Raw genomic sequence first — 11986 nt, forward strand, 5'->3', positions numbered from 1 at the left:
GGGGGGGCGAGGGGTTTTCTGCGTGCGGCTGCCTCCACGACATGCCACCCTCCTTTTCCTTGATTTTTGGGGGTTGGGGGTCCCAAGAGACACCCCCCACTAGCCACTTGATTCATGCCTCTTCAAATTTGGCCAAATTTTGGCACCTCCCGCGTCCGGCGTCCGATTTGCGATCTGAAAAATCCTGGGCGTCCGTCTTAGCATCCTGGACTAGCCGGCAGCTTCCCTGACTCGCACAGGCACATGGAAAAATTACTAAAAAACTGCAAGTGTTGCAGGAGCGTCCTTAGGGCACTTTGACCCTTAAAATCGTCCTAGATCGAGCCGCCGCCTTCGACGTTGAATATTTTTCCCTTGATATTTATAATTTTTAGCTATTTTTAAGCACTTTTTGGCATCAAAACTCCGCTCTCACAATCTAAACATTATCTTGATCATAGTGTTGAAAATAAGTCATCATTTTGTGCATTACACCCATTGCATTAGAGACACTACCAATAGTCAAATCATCCATGTGAGAATTAATAGAAGCAGATGGAGCGTTTGCTACATGAGCAACCACATGCTCATCAACCAATGTATCATTTGCATGAACTTGAGCACCAATAGAAATATCCTGATTTTTATCATCTTATCTATGCATACTTCGAAGCCATATCCTACCAATTTTTTGGATTTTTTGAGAATATATGTGACCTTTAGTAATAGAGGTATCACATTACCCTGTTTTCCTGCATTGAGTGCATCATCAAGACACACATCTTTGTTATCCTCTTTCACAAACTCTGAAGCAATTGTCTTGCATAGGCCTCATCATAACCCACCTGAACCAAGTCCTTATATATGGTTTGCTTATCTTTATTACCATCAACATCTTTAGTATGATCAAAACCATCAATTTTAGTATTTGTCATCAATTTTAGCATTTGTCTCAACTATATCATCATGTGAGAAAGAAGATGGATTCAACTTAAGGAAATAGAGTACAGTTAATTCAAGATACCGAGACCTATCATATTCATAAAATCTTACCAAAAAATATCACATCCTAGATTTTTGAAAGACTTTCTTGGATTTAGAAACCTTAGTCTCAACCATTAACCTTTCATGTAGCAAACCAGTCGAGTTAGGCATTCCAAGTTTTTTAGCATAATAAATGATCCCGTATGTCTCGCTAGCAATGCTATTAGTCTTTATGAATATTATAAAGTGTTCCATAAACCACCATAACTACAATTTCCAAACTACATCAATCCGCTTTAGTAAATATACATTCCTGGGACCTACATGGTCACCAAAATTCTGATGCATTTGTTCTTCCAAGCACCTCCATGATGTTGGATTAACATTCATAGGAACAGAAAAAACACGACTGTCTACTATTGTAGTCAATTCAATACGCCCTACAATTTTGCCATTTGGTTGCCTTAAAATATCCAACTCCACTGATGCATGCACATTTGTAGCCCATCTATCATTGGGCAATCGAGCATATGCATATAAGCCAATTTTCTCCAACCATATGCAATGGACATCCTCTTCAACATTAAGAATAAAAGTTGAATCAACAAAAGGAGTACCTATTGCACTTAGACGAGGAAGATGAACATCATGCTTCAGTGTCGTCTTATTTTCCTAGAACTAAACAGACTTGTCAACATCAGCAGCATCAAACTCAGCTTCTTCATCCTCATCCAACGTTGATATAGACAGCTTACATGTTGAAGTGTGTCGGGTATGAGTCATGATGGGTGAAACAGGTCGAGTTGCACAAAACAATATGGAGAAGGATGAGAAAGCAAAAGAACCAGTCTCATGCTCCATTTGAATGTAAAAGTCTAAGTCCTCATTGAGTTCAACCCCTTCTGTGCCAAGTCACATCATGATCATGAACTTGTGACCTTTCACACGCATAATTGTTCCTAACTGATTTCTTTGTCACAATTGGAATAATTAAATTAATAGTAAAATAATAAGGTTGAACAAGTCTTTTAAGAGTAAATCCATTAACTACAAGTTTTATGACATTACCTTGCAAATCCTTTAACAAAAATGTGCCTTGTCCAAGGTCCTTATTACTGATTATAAATGGCCCCACATACTGAAGGTTCAACTTACCAAGAAATTTGCCAAGTCAGGATTTGTAAACCACAATCCAATCCCCTTCAATTTCTTTTTAATGTGTCTATTCACCCAGGCTTGTCTCTGCTGCTAGGTAGCTCCTCAAACATAGGTAGCTAACACCCTGTCCTCCTCTAGCTTCAAGAGTTGTTCCAACCTATGTTGTAGGTCCTCAAACATAGGTAGCTAACACCCTATCCTCCTCTAGCTTTAAGAGTTGTTCCAACCTATGTTGTAGGTCCTCAAACATAGGTAGCTCCTCAAACATAGGTAGCTAACACCCTGTCCTCCTCTAGCTTCAAGAGTTGTTCCAACCTATGTTGTAGAGACTTTTTAGGATCCAACTTGTATTCTACAGCAACTCTCAAACTTGGAATCACAAACTCCATAGGCACCATAACCTCTAATCCATATACCAGCCTAAAAGGTGTAAGTTCAGTTGTTACTTTATATGCAGTCTTGAAAGCCCATAGTGTAGAATCCAGGTTTTCATCCTAATCTTTCCTATTGTCCTCAACTATTTTCTTGAGAATATGGAGAAAAATCTTGTTGGAGCTCTCTGCCTACTCATTAGCCTCCTATGGGTGATAAAGAGTAGACTTTTTATGCAATATCATGTGCCTAACTACCAATTCATGAATAACACGATTCAAGAAATATTTACCCCTATCACTAATCAACTCTATAGGGCATCCAAACCTTGTCACGATGTTAGAATATAAAAATTTTGCCACATTGGATGCCTTATTATCCTTCAGGGCTTGATCCTCAAACCTCCACCCACTTCATATAGTAGTCTGTGTAAACCAAGATATACTAATTACATGTCCTTTTAGTAGCTAGCTTAATAGTTCCAACAAAATCAATCCCCCATTTTTGAAATGGCTCAAGTAGCAATACTAGATGATCTTGCATCATATCCCTATCAAGAGGCTAATCCTTCTTCAAACATTGTAAACATTCATTAGCATATCGATGGGCATCCCTCAAGAGAGTAGGCCACCAAAAACCTACCTACAATATTTTCCTACCTATAATTTCTCCAAAAAAGTGACCACCTAACAATCCGAATTGGGCTTCATAAAGGACTATTGGCTATTTATATTTAGGAACATGCATTCTCAAGACATTATCAATTTCTCTCTTGTTTAAAGTATTCATAATTACTTGAAATGATCTACTATTCAATGCCAACTTCCTTCTTTAATCTACTGTAAGGTGTACCAACATGACCCCTTCTTGTAGAAAATATGATAGCTGGTCATAATTGAATTAGGATCTACCACTTGAACTTCAAAGAGTTCAGCATCAAGAAGCTGATCAGGAACTACTGATTCTACATCATCATTCTCCAATCAGCTAAGATAGTCAACCACTACATGTTCTTTTCTAGGAGTATGAATAACCTTGAAATCAAACTCTTGCAATAGCAACATCCATCTAGCCAATCTACCCCTTAATTGAGGTTTATTGATCAGGCACAAAAGAGCTTGGTGGTCTACATGAAAGATCATGTGATTACCAAGCAAGTAATGCATAAATCTTTGCACAAAGAAAACCATACCAAGTGCTTCTCTCTTTGTGACTGAATAATTCTTTTCAATAGCACTCAATCTTCTACTTGCATAATAAATTGGTCTAAACCATCCAAGTACCTTATCCTGCATAAGCACTGCTCCCACAACAAGATTAAAGGCATCCAAAAATACATGGAATATAGGTCCCATGTAGGAGGCTTGAATATTAGGGCCACCACTAATATTTCAATAGCACTCAATCTTCTACTTGAATATTAGGGCTCTCGTTGTGACTGAATAATTCTTTTCAATAGCATTCAATCTTCTACTTACATAATAAATTAGTATAAACCATCCAAGTACCTTATCTTGCATAAGCATTGCAACCACAACAAGATCAAAGGCATCCACAAATACATGGAATATAGGTCCCATGCAAGAGGCTTGAATATTAGGGCCATCACTAATATTTTATTGAGGATGTTAAAAGCTCTTTCATGTTCTATCCTCTAGACAAATTGCATACCCTTCTTGGTTGAATTGGTAAGGAAAAAACAAATATGCGACAAGTACATTAATAACTTACTATGTCATTTCACTTGACCTATGAATCTCATGACTTCCTACATATTAGTCAAAGCTTTAGTCTTCTAAAATGCTATAATTTTTATTGGATCTATAGCCATGCCTTCTTCAGATAAATATGGCCTAAAAGTGCTCCCCACTTTGCTATGAAAATAGACTTAAAAAGGTTTAGGGACATTCCAAATTTCTTGCATCTTTCAAAGCTATTAACCCCGATGCAAAGAAAGAAAAAGAAAATCAAAAGATGCAGTGCAAAGCAGAAAAAGGTAGCCCAATGGAAAAATAAGAGGAAAAAGGCCAAAAGCATAACAACAACTTTAAAAGTCTAGGGCAAGTGCAAAAAGGAACAGGCTCATTTTAATATAAAAGTGCACATTAAATTTTTGTAAAAGAGTGTCATGCTCCCTCTTGTGCAATTTGTAAATGTCAATGGGCATGGGTGAAAGAACAATGTAAATAGGAAGGGAATAGGAGAAGAGGACCTAGGCTAAAATGGCTAGTCATGTAAAAGAGAGATGGGTGCCCAAGGAGGATGTAGGGCTTGTATAAAAGGAAAAAGTGAATGAAGAAGCTCATTCTTATGTGTGGCCAAAACGAGCTCTCTTCTTCTTCTTTCTTGTGCTTATGCTTGAGAGAGGGAGTGAGAGAGTGAGTGTGTGAGGGTGAGGAACCATGGTTTAGCACGTACCAATGAAGCTGGGAGCTTGGAGCTTGAGGATCGAGCTTGCTTGAGCTTGCACCTTGGATCATGGAGCTAACAAAGAGCTCATGGAAGGAGGCAACTCGATTGGGGGAATGAAGGCAAGCTCACTACACTTATAAGCATGAGAGTGCACTTAGCTATGTGAGCGGTAGCCATTGCACTTGGCTTAGAACACTTGAAATACTAAGCAGTCCATGGGTCTTAGTGGTTGAGTGTGAGCAGACTAAGAGATTTAAGCTTTGAGTGCTTGTGCACTCCGAATCAAACATTGAAGTACGATTTGCTCTAAATCGGTGCTTGAGACAGGTAGGAAGTGAGGGAGTCAAAGGGCATTCGATCTCCTTTGCAAGTAAGTTTTTTGGTTTTTAAGATTTAGGGGAGTAGATTGGAGTAGCTTAGGTGTTTGCTTTTGTGTTTTGGATGCATTAAGGTAGGAAGAAACAAGGAAAAGAAGGGAAACAAATAGTAGGGTTACTACTGTTAAAACAGGGTAAAACAGGGAGAAAAGGGCTTAAATGCATTAAGGAGCAAAGAGAGAGAAGAGGGAAGTAAAAGAGCAAGATAGAAGGGGTTTAGAAGGCCAAGAAGAGGGGGAGAGAGCTTATTTGTGTGTATTCAGTAAGAGAGAGCTTGAAAGAGAGAGAGAGAGAGAGACAGACAGACAGACAAACAGATAGAGAGACAGAAGGCTACAAGGCAAGAGCACAGATTTGCTTACTGATTTGTATTCCCGCATCCCCGAGCCCTACAAGTATGCTTTGAGTGTCATTTGATGCTTATTGATTATAGTCAAGACACTGGTTGCAATATTAGAGTAAGCGCTTGGTGTATTTAATCAATTTTTTGCCATGTTGGACAACCATCACCACACTAGATGCTATCTGTAGCCTTAGATGGCAGCCTTGTCTAACCTCGAATAGTGCGAGTCACAACCCATTCAAATGACAACAAAACCATCCAAGTTTGAGACTCGTACTTGGACATGGAACCTCATTCAAACTAGGACAAGTTAGCCTCGAATGGATGAGGCATCACACTCGGATGAGCATGCGACTCGAGCTCAGACATCCAAGGCTACAACTCGGATACTACCACTCGGACAAGTTTATAAAACCACATTTCTAGCACGTCAAACCCATCCCAGGGCTAGCAGAGCCTGAGTCTAAGCTAGGCAACACTCCCGTAGACCTCGAGACGCATAGAACGGCTCATAGAGCCTAGAATCAAGAATTGCGACTTGGCAGTCTCTAGAAACGATTGCGCTCACCGACATCAGTCACTTATCCTACTAGAGACCCAAATTAGCTAATTGAACTTAGTACCCATTAGACCACGCAACTAGAACACATGAGACCAAAATTGACAATCAAGAGTGAAAAAGCTAAAATTAGCTGAAACTAATTAGAAAGAGTGTGATATGCATTACTTCCATTTAACTCACATAGCGCATCACTTAAATGCTTGGGTGCACCAAAAAAGCAAAAAGTATGATTTTGCATAGTGTGCATGGATAAGCACCACTCAAGCATCTAAGTGCATTGAGGATTGTTTTGAATAACAAGGAACTCACACAAGATAGCATAGACAACAAACCCACTAGTAAGACGAGACCCCCAGATGTTAGACGAGTGACCAAGAAAACCAATCACTTAAGACTAAGAGGCTTGAATCATCAAGCTGCTTAGGGAGCAAAAAAGACTGGCACGATTAGGGATGCAGCTTTACCCAATCTAATCAACTTGATCGATGCCCTAGTTGCTCAAGAAAGCATATAGACGTGTCAAGAACTAGCACCAACCCTAGAAACAATGAACTCGACTTGGGGGAATTCTCAATCGGTATCTAGCAACTTGTAAACTAATATGGCATGTGAACCAAAATGGTGCATCATGGTAGACCGGTCGAAGAGATCATAGCCGATCTCAAGGAAGAGAGAAAGTTCTAGGACTCACTCCAAACTCTAAGAGCCAAACTAAGATACCTACAGTTGCTAAGCAACTCGACAAGTATTAGCCCGAAAATGATCCCTATAGCTTTGTAGACTAGTTTGAGTAAGTATGCAAGGTGAACGGCCTCACAAACCTTGCTCAATGCGCACAAGCTTTTGGACTTTGCATAGGAGACAAAGCACAAAAGTAGTATACCAGCCTAGATAATGATAAACGTAATAATTTTAATGACCTAAATAATCTATTCATCAAGAGATTCTTTGAGGTGGGATACTCTAACAACCTTATTGTCAGGTTGATGAATGTCAACCTAAGGGACAAGGAGGATATCCAAGACTATGTCACTCATGTGCGTCAGGTTGATGAATGTCAACCTAAGGGACAAGGAGGATATCCAAGACTATGTCACTCATGTGCGAAGTCTCTCTAAGAGAATCCCAACAGGAATGACCTAACGAATGAGTGGTCTCCACTGTATTCATAAACAGAATCTGAAGCAAAGAAATTTACAAGGCCATGGTAAGTAACTCGAACTTGTAGAGGGACATGCTAGCTAGATTCTTTGAAGAAGCCATACTTGTGGATGACCTACTCAAGGAGAGAAGCTCAAAAGCCACAACTTGAGATAGCACAGCCTCTAGATCCTTAGAGAGAGCTACGACCATTAGCAAAACATGCAGCTAGAGCACACAAGACAAGGGAAAGAGTGTTGACCCGAGCCAACAAGAGTTGGTGGACATGAACCTAGAGTTGGCTAAGCTTCAAGAGATGATGAGAAGGCCCACATGACCTCATGTGCCATGCATGCATTGCAAAGGAAATCATCTTCCAACTGAGTATTTGGATCCTAGATCGAGACCATGTGCTACTTGTGGTAGGTTTGGCCATGATGCAATGCCTTGCAGATTATCGGGACAATTTCCGTACCCACAACCGTACAATCAATTGTATTACCTAGGGAATAGGCCAGTGAACTTCGGAAGGGGGTCTCTGTTAGCTATCCCAGCACCAAACAACTCAAAGCTAGTCGTTCCTAGAATGGATATAGGGATACCCAAACCACTTGGACCCATTGTGACCCATCCACCAAGCGACACTTTGATACATTACATAGAGGAGTCAAATGAGGAAGAAGTGTCTATAAACCCTTACTTCTCATATGATAAAGAGGGTAACCCCATCTTGATGGATTTTAGACCAATTCCAATGATGGCGTTAGGCAAGGGAAGAGGTAAAGGTAGAGGTCTAGGAGGATAGAACCACGAACCCATCGGACTTGCGATCACCCAGGGCATATCTCATCTCATTCCTCCAAAAGGGAGCAAGCCAATCGAGACAAGGCTAACATGAGATGTCTAGAGTGCGGGATCACACACTTGTATGCTGAGTGTCCTGAACGAAAAACCTCCACTAGTTTGGCAATTGTGCAATCCATACCATTGGTGATATTCAAAGTTCAGACACTCGATGGTGAGGCAAACTAAGCAAGCCGGTATTTTATTGCCTGGACCTAGTAACCTTAATGCAGCTTCAATAAGGAAGAAGAGCCATATGAGAAGAAGGAAGAGGACTAAGGCAAAGGTTACACTCAAGACAGACAGTACCACCACATTACCCGAGGGGAAGCAAGTCATGGATGCAGAAATAGAAACATATGTTCCTAAGATAGCAAAAAAGGGGAGTGCCAAGATTGGGGAGTATCTCAACTCAAGACACCAATTAGAAGTAGTAGATAAAGTCAAGGAGTGGGTGAGAGAAACCCAAGAGCACCTTAAGGATGTTGAACCCATCACTGAAGCTGAGATCGATGAGCTCTCTAGCATGAGCACACCAATCTCGCCTACGCAAGTGAGATCGAGAGACCCATCCACACCCCATGTAGTGTCACATAGACAAACCCTAGATGCCATAAGTAGGCAAACCACCCAAATTCACTGGCAAAAGAGCATAGACCCTGATGAAAAGCAAGTGGTGGAAATTTGCTCATGACATTGATATCAACCCATGTGATTCTACCTCTAGGAGAGCTGCTTAGGCAGAACCAAACAGTATGGCAAGTGTTGAAGCAATGGATGGAAGGACATGATGAGCTTAGACTGACCAACTTGCCTGACCATGATGCAACAATGCAATCACTGAGCTTGACCCTAAACTCAGTGCCTACATCCTTACATGTAAATGCTTTTTTGGAAAGGCACAGAAATGCACATTGTCTTACCTATTGTAGCATTAGGAGACGCCATGAGAAAGGGAATCGTAGATATGTGAGCAAGAGTCAATGTGCTCAGCCATATAGTCATGCAAGCCTAGGGTGACCCACCTGTGGAGACTGCAAGGTTTAATGTCATGCTCACTAATGAAATGAAGGTTAGACCATTTGGAGAACTGAAAGACTAGCCCTTGAAGATAGTAGGAATTCATATCTCAGTGAACTTTATAGTCATGAAGGGAGTGGACTATGATATCCTGCTAGACTTTGACCCTGGATGGGAAATGCACAAGTGATAAAAGATTGGGATAATAGTCTAATGTTCTTAGGCAATAGATCAGAAGCTATAAGAGTCAAGATGGACACATGGAAGACCATGTTGGTCAACCTAGATGCCAGCCCTGCTGTCATGAAAGGAGACTCAAGATGTCAGAAATTCCTACATGCCACTAACAAAGTATATCCTTGCCCCAAGGATGAGTGGATTGGATGCATGTGCTAGCCACCATTGATCTACCATTCTTAGATGATGAGGGGGATTATAAGCATGCTGCAAGGATAGCCAATGAGTCCCACAAAGCCACACCATCTCAAATGCCAAAGACTTGGAACATTAGTATCACTCTACATAATGGCCAGGAGCTCTACTAGTTGGCCAACACCTCTATCTATTTCCACATACCATCTAACAAATTCAAACTCCAGGGATTCTCTTCTCTTGAACACTTGATGAGAGAGCTAGCTAGTAACCCAACTACCAATCTCAAGCCCCTCAAGGACCTCATGGAGGAGCCGAAGTGGTAGTGGACCAGAGTGCATGACTTGAACCTGTATAATTGGGCACCAATCACCAACAAAAAGGAGATTGAGAGTGGAAGCCTAGGAAATGAGCAGTTATCAAAATATGATGATTCAAATGATGAGTATGAAAACTACTACTCTACAAATTAGAAATGTGAGGAAGAGGGTGAGACGAAAGAGTATGATAAGAATGGCCAAGTGATTGAACAAATACAAGTAGACTCGAAGCCACAAAAAGCCAATGTCTTTAACATCAAAAGAGGAGTCATCAAGACGGAATGTGATCGTACTTGGTTGGACCACCTAGGTGTAATAAACTATGAGCGAGCTGGATAAGTTCAACCTAGTACCACACCACTCTTTAGAATTGAATTAGCCTCAAAGAAGTTGCAACCACTAGGGGAAACTCCCTCCTCTAGCAAAGGTCGTGAGTTTCTCTGAGTCAGAAGTGAGCTCCAAAAGTGATCCAAAAATACCCCAATCACCTAAGACCGAATGCACCAAAGGGGACCTACCAGTCCACCTAGGCGCAAGCAGTTGAAGGAGGAAAAGAGGACGTAGTCAAAGGGGTTAGAAGCCAAAGAGCAAAGGAAGCCCTAGGATCTACCAAAGGGCTTCATGAAGTTCAAAAGGGTGAAAGGGTCATGAACTTACTAAGAGCTAAGAGGCAAGGATAGGCGAGCAAACCAATAGAAGGGCCTGCTAAGGTTAAGGAAGTTAACTTAATAGGGGAAGGGAAAAACCCTCAACCCGTATTCATAGTGAATGACCTGTCTGAGAAAGAGGAGGCTGATCTCATCGCTCTCCTACAAGGGTACATGGATGTGTTTACTTGGTCCTTAGATGAACTAAAAGGAGTAGATTCGAGGGTCGTGACTCATAACATCCTTATGACTCTTGATGCAACACCAATTAAGCAACGACTATACCCAATGAATTTGAAGCACGCACATGCCATTAAGGGGGAGATAGATAAGCTATTGAAGGTTGAATTCATCTATGAACTTGAGCACACAGATTGGATGTCACCTATAGTAATTGTCCTTAAGAAGAACAACAAGATTCGAGTGTGTGTGAATTATAAAAAGGTCAATGCTATGTCTAAGAGATACAACTATCCACTACCCTACAAGGAGCACATGCTCGAAAGAGTAGCAGGGAAAGAAGCCTACAGTTTTCTAGATGGCTTCTCAAGCTACAACCAAGTGAAGGTTCATCCTAAAAATAGACATAAGACAGCATTTGCAATCTAATGAGGCATATTTGCCTACATGGTCATGCCATTTGGGCTGATGAATGCACCAACTATCTTTCAGCACCTCATGTGTGCTATCATCAAATACATGCTTAGGAGAGAATTGGAGGTATTGGTTGAAAATCTATGTATTCACTCCAGTTGGACGAAACACTTAGATAAACTTTGCATTGTCTTTGAGCGATGTAGTGTATAATCTCTCCTTGAATCCCCTAAAGTGATAGTTATGGGTAAAACATGGATGTATCCTAGGGCAATAGTGAACTAGAAAGGGCATTGCCACATAATTCTCCAAAGTCAGAGTTGTTGTCGATTTATCACCCATGAACTATAAGGGATTTTAATGCTTCTGGGACTTTGTTCTAAACTATACATTAATTGTTGGACCCCTTTACAAATTGCTGATTATATTTGAGTGGACCAAGGAATGCCAATGCACCTAACAAGGAATTAAAGAAGGCTCTTATGACCACACCAATCCTACAAGCCCTAGATTGGAACATGACATTCCACTACACATCAATGCATCAAAGTTCACTATGGGAGCTGTTTTGTGCCAACCTTGTGAACATAATCTCGATTATCTTGTGAGCTTTGCTAGCAAAAAACTCACAAATCCAAAGATGAATTACTCCACAATGGAAAGGAAAGGCCTAGCTATGGTATTCACTGTAAAGAAGTTCCATTTGTCTTTTAGTTATGCCCTTTACCTTCTTTGTTAACCACCATCAAGCCTTTCTTTATTTGGTGAATAAACCTTGCACTATAGGACACATAACTAGATGTTTAATTCTACTTCTAGAATTTGACTTCTCCATGGTTGTATGTAAGGTAAACAGCATTACA

The sequence above is a fragment of the Lygodium microphyllum genome, chromosome 7, assembly GCF_053477565.2.
Source record: "Lygodium microphyllum isolate KBCC chromosome 7, Lygodium_microphyllum_v1.1.10, whole genome shotgun sequence".
In the NCBI taxonomy this organism is placed as follows: Eukaryota; Viridiplantae; Streptophyta; class Polypodiopsida; order Schizaeales; family Lygodiaceae; genus Lygodium; species Lygodium microphyllum.